This window comes from Pseudopipra pipra, chromosome 14 (genome assembly GCF_036250125.1).
Source record: "Pseudopipra pipra isolate bDixPip1 chromosome 14, bDixPip1.hap1, whole genome shotgun sequence".
Lineage (NCBI taxonomy): Eukaryota > Metazoa > Chordata > Aves > Passeriformes > Pipridae > Pseudopipra > Pseudopipra pipra.
The window spans coordinates 15,877,795-15,883,794 of record NC_087562.1 but is presented as its reverse complement, the minus strand read 5'-3'; positions in this window follow the sequence as shown (position 1 = coordinate 15,883,794).

Sequence of the window (6,000 nt, the reverse complement as noted above, 5' to 3'; positions counted from 1 at the left end):
TGAAGGAGAGTTTATGCTGTCTCTGATTTCTTTCCTTCACCAGGATGATTCAGGCCTGTATTTCCTGAACAAGAAGGAACAGTAGCTCATGCCTCCTCTCTTTATGTTCCCAGCACTGTTGGCTCATTCTTTTCCTGTGCAAACTCCTTCCCTTGGATGTACGTCCAGGACAATTTGTGCTGTACTAAGGCAGATCTGCTTGGCTGGCTGAAATCTCAGGTCAAGAAGTCTTTAGGAGAGGAGAAGAAATCTCATATTTCACTCTATAGCTCCTTAGGAAGAAAAAAAATTGGCTCTCTAGTTGATTTTATTGCTTCCACTACCCTCTGCTCTTTCCTGTTGCTTCTTTAACAAGTGTAAAATAAAAGTGAAGCTGAGTTTTGGGAGCAAGTCCTGTGTGGCTGGCTCAGTGGCCAAATTCTCATTTATATAGCTGCTCAGTAACCAAAGGTCTTGATGGTGTGCAGGAGTCTAAACTCTTCCCTAAAAAACTAATGAAGCCTTGATGTCAAATCATTATCTACTGGATCTGGATCTACAGGATCAGTGCAGGGGTGTCCCAGTGTCTTCAGCGTGGGTCTTAATGGTACTCTGAGGGTAAACACCAATAAAAAGGTGAAATATCTGCTTAAAGTTACCACTCTCCACCAGCTGTTTAGTCATTTCATATCCTAACCATTTATATTTGCTCCACTCTGGAAATACTGAAAAGTGTAGAACAATAAGTGAAGGGTTGAATCAGGAAACACTGTATTATTTTGTTTACTCTACCGGCTAGATTTATCTCTTTATCATTTTTTTTCCCATTCCAAGATGAAGTGGAAACTGGGCAGAGAAAGATTAATGGTCACCAAGCAGGGACACAGCGATTGGAGTGATGTTGCATGTTTTGTGTTGGTCCCAATTATTTCATTCCATAGCAGGATTTAACTGTGTACCTGCATTTTGGAGAAGTTTTCAATTTGTCATTCGTTGTGACAAGGTGAAAGCTGCTAATTTAGATCAACCCAAATCTTCTTTATCTGGATAATTCTGCTTCCTGTTTAATTTCTGAAGACAAAACAGAGGTTGTCTTTGAGGAAGATATTAGTTGTACAGAGTGATTTGTCGTTACTCTGTACTTGGCTGTTGTTTACCATAGGTAAAAAGAAAGGCAATTTTGGGGGGTGTAGACCTTAGCTTTATTAACTCATCTTGCCTGAGAACCCTGAATATCATATGATTTTGATTTTAATTGTGACTATTTGATTCACAGTCCAGTTGCTTCACAGTTCACCATCAGTCCAGTGTTTAGTTCTTCTGCCCTCTTCTCACAGAAGATGTTAAGGGCTGAGAAACGGGATTTTGTCACCATTCATTAAAATCCTTGATCCTGTCCTTCAAATTCTTTCAGGAATGTTTTCCCTTATGTCTTCTGGTTGTAAGAAAACCACTACTAAAACAGTACCTGCACTGGTTTATTTCATTATTTCTGCTAGGTACTGCTATAGCTTAGCTCATCAGCCCCCTCCTTTGCTAGCTATTCACTGACAAAACATGGTTCAACCTAAATCTGCTTTGTAGTTGGAGATGTAGACTGTTCTCCTGGAATAATTGAGAGCATTTTTGAAAACCTGTTGCTGATCCACCCCCTTCCTAATTGTTGATTTGTATTCTGGCTTTGTCAGTTCTGGAAGCCTGTTCTGCTTCCCTGTTCAGGATCAGAGTTAAACTAAAAAACCTAACATATGAATAGTATTTCTGCTTAAAATGTATTAATTTATCTTGCATGGCTGCTAACCAGTTTCAGACAGCAACAAACACAATGCTACTGTTCTGTTTCAAAAATCATTTGCTAACCTGGAGACTTGTTCCCACCGGGTGAAGATCAAATGAACAATATTATCCTTCTGCACTCAGCCACACATGACCTGTGCACACAATCCAGAGGGAAGGTGTAAATAGGCAGTGTTTAGCACCCATGATTTGTGAGCTTATTTTGCCCAGCAGGCTGATGCTCTCTGGGTATCAACAGATCAGTCTCTACTTGATCTTCTGCACCTCTGCTCCTTTTATCATTTTGGTGTTTAAGCCGCCCTTGCATAATGTGTTCTTTTTGTTAAAGCATCAGTGGTGTTTTAATTTACCCGTGAAGAAGGAAGTGATTGCATTACTGTGTGTGTTTGATTCTGCTACAGGGTCTTTCTCAAGTCTTACCACCATAAAGTGTGGGAAAAGCCCTTGGAATAAAAGTAAATTCCATGAGTTTTCCTAGCAAGTACTCATGCTATAAAAGCTGTTACAGAAAGAGTTTAGTTTTTGTAGTTTTCTGTCTTAACATATCCTTCAGGAAAAGAGTATCTTCACATCTCTTAATGGTGTGATGGCTTTCAAATGTATTGTTGTCTGAACCCCTGATTAAACAAAGTGGTGCTGATTGCAGCAGGGTGGCTGAATGTGGACAGAAGTGGCTATTGCAGCCTGCTCAGTAAGGAGTCATTTATCAAAGTTTTATCTGATTTCAGAGGCATTAGATTTATCAGTCACAGTTTATAAATGGCATGTCATCAGGATCAAACTGGAGCCGTGACTTGCTCAAGTGCTGCTGTAAAGCAAGTGTAAACATCCTCTGCAGGTGCAGTGTGTCCTTACATTGGCAGGTATGTCATGCAGCATATAGCAACCCTTGGCATTTTGTTTAGTCATGGAATTGTTTTGGTGGTGTTTTGGTGTTCAAAGCTTAATTTCTGCCTCTCACCCGACCCAAAAAAATGTTTACAGTTGAAGTATCAGTGAGAAAAACGACATTTGGTACAATGTATACAAATATACAGTGGAATGTGTAGAAATATCCAGATGGAAAATCTGAAGGTGTTGGGGACAGCAGGTTCCCTGAGTGCCAGGGGGTGTCAGGGGTCCCAGGGGCAGCAGGGCAGGGTCCCATGGCCAGGGCTCATCCCACTGCTCTAGCCTGGGAATAGGGCAGTGGGGGCAGCCCCAGCCTGGGGCATCAGGCACCTCCCTCGGGATGGGACCAGCTGAGACTCAGGCTGGATGTCAGCTCAGGATCAGGGACAGGGGTCAGAGACAGCCCTGGGCTGACCAGACAGGACCAGACCTGTCCTGGCAAGTCTCTTTCCCTAAGAAATGTGCAGTTTATCCGCAGTGTTTCCAGACCTTATCAACTTCTCTGATAAGCAAGGAAGTGAAAGGCATAGCAAATAACACTACAAAAAATTACAGCAAAATAACTGATTCACATCCAAGAAAAGGATTTAAAGGAAGCCTGCCTGGTCAGAGAAATAAATCTACTTTTATCCCAGCCTGACTGAAAATCTTGGAGTGTTTCGATGATGCAACTATTTGAGATTCAAGTGCAATATGGAGGGAGTTTTATTAAACTTAGAAACATCTATTTGAGCCTAAATTTACCTTGGGGATTCTTTAACCAGTCTAAGAAGAAAAAAGTGCTAAACCCCCATTTAAGACAGACACTGACTACTCACTTGGTTTTTGGAGTGTATTTTAAAAATTTCAGCACTCAATTCTATATATGCAAACTTGAACTCCAGATTGTTTATTAATGGTGAGAAGATTGTTTTAGACCCTTGAAAGCATACACAACTTCTTTAAGTGATTGTGAAGGTAAATCTTATTGTCTGGGGAAATGACTTCTGCACAGCCATTTCTTTTATTGCAGTGCTGAATGTGAAGGCATTACTCACTTTAATAAATCCTACTGTATCTCTCAGTTTGTGTAGGCTGATATAAATATCTCCAGTTATGTCATATTACCACCTTTGTACAGCTAATGTTACATTCTTGATGACTGGTGGCTGATAAATGCAAAACCTCATTTGGTTTGTGAGTGATTGAATGCTAACACTGTTTAGATTTCTTAATATACTTGTATTAGCATGAATAAGTAATGAGCATGCCAGGCTTTTTTGAATATTTGATTGTATCTTTATAATGGATTTGTGTCTCTCTCTTTGTGCTAATGTCATTGTAACTTTGTTGGTGTCATAACTCCAAACCTTAGCAATCGATCTTTATCAGAATGTCTTAAGTCAATTACCCTCTCATGGCCAAATTACTGTGTCATAATACTTTTCTTATAAAAGTATTCTGCATATTGCATTTAGGATACAAATAGGTACTAATTCTATCTGCAGTATATTTCTCATTTCCTCATCGTGGCTTCTATTAGTGTATCGACCTGTACTGTCTCTGTAAAGCCACATGTATGAATACATGAAACACTAAAGCTTCTCTTGTACTAGCTGATCCCTAATACCCAAATTCAGCCATCTTTCATGTGCCCTTGACTTCTGCTTCTTCTAAAAAAAAATTAAGCCCTAATGTTTACCATTTCTTGGAAGTAATAATCCATCATTTTGGATAGTGATTATTGTAGGAAGAAAATATTTGTTTGTCAGAGACTTCTAGTTGTTCTAATACCCTGAAAATCATGCACCTGCAGTGCAGTGGATTTTCTTTCATCATGCTGCATCATGTTTACTGACTGACTTCATGTAACAAGTAAAGGATTTGGAAGAAAGGCTATTTGATTAGTTTCTTAGTGGTTCCCAAATGGATGTTGTTTTTTCTGCAAGAACATACTTAACGAGAAGACTGCTAGACCAGTGATGCTGGCATGGGCAGGGGATTGTCTGGGCATACCATGTTCTGTCTCATTGCTTCTGAATACATGCTTCTGTCCTCAGGGGTCAAACTTACAAACGCAAGTCACCCCTGGAACTATTTTTGGTTATAGAAACTTCAAAACCTGTGTGGATTTCAGTTCATGACAGACCTGAACCACTGCTGCTTCATGGCACGTGTTGAACCTGTCCTTTCACTGTGTTACTATAGCATATCTGAAACATGGATCCACCTCATGTATTTCATTGCCTGATTTTATCAGCAGAACCAGTGTGAACTGGGATATAGGACTACCAGAGGTGGATCTGCCCCTCCCCTTTCCTTTAAAGTCAGCTGATCAAAATGCTTCCCATTTTTGAAGCTACATTAATCAACATACACCAATGATAATGTAAAACGAAGTAACTCTGTAACAAGGCACAAACAGAGCTGCTGAATGAAGGAAAAACCCCACAAAATGGGATTAAAATAAATGACTCCTTCCTGCCAGAGACTGGGAAAGAAATAGTCCTATTCTCCTACTTTGCTTTTCATCCCATTGCTTTAGTGGCTTCTGGATTAAAAGAAATCTCACACATTCTCTCTAATTCCTAGAAAATTTCTTTCTGTCTCAGCTCCAAGTCTTGGATCTCCTCCATGATGCTGACAGACCCCCTTCTTTTCCCTGGAAGCTTCCAGTCTTGCTTTTGCTGCAAGTTGTGCCCCTGCTATCCCCACTGTCCTGCTCTGCCTGTTGTTCCCAAGGGCTGGCAGGGCTGAAGGCTCTGGCACTCCAAGGGCAGGCACAACCTTCCTCTCCTGCTTCTGCACAGGGTTCAGTGTGATCACTGTGCAGGGTAATCACGCAGATTTCACTTGCTGCCTGTCCCCACAACATCACAAACATACTGTTTGCAGTCCTTTGATGGTAAACTGTGAAGAAACTCATCAGATTGTTCTCTTTGTCACAAACTGTCACAGTGCAGGATGGGCACAGCATCTTGGTCCGCTTTGTGTCTGAAAAAGAGGGTATGGTATATTAATAACAGTGAATTTTAATATATTACATGATGTAATGCAGGAGAATGTTGTCATTAACAAGAAGAACCTGAGCAAATGGCCTTCATGCCCCAAAATATTGTCCATCTTCACTGAAGGGAGTAAAAATGCTTCCTCTGTGAGTTTGGTGCTTGTATTCCAGAAAGAAGTTATGGAGTGCAGTTGACAGGAGAAGTCCGTGTAGGTCCATCTCCGTTTTCTCGCAGGGTTGAAAAGTTCTGTTAAGGTGTGTCAAGATGATCCCGTGGGACTGTTGCAGAAAGCCATAGTGAAAACATCTGGAAACACCTCAAACTTTCACAGACTCATCAGTGATTA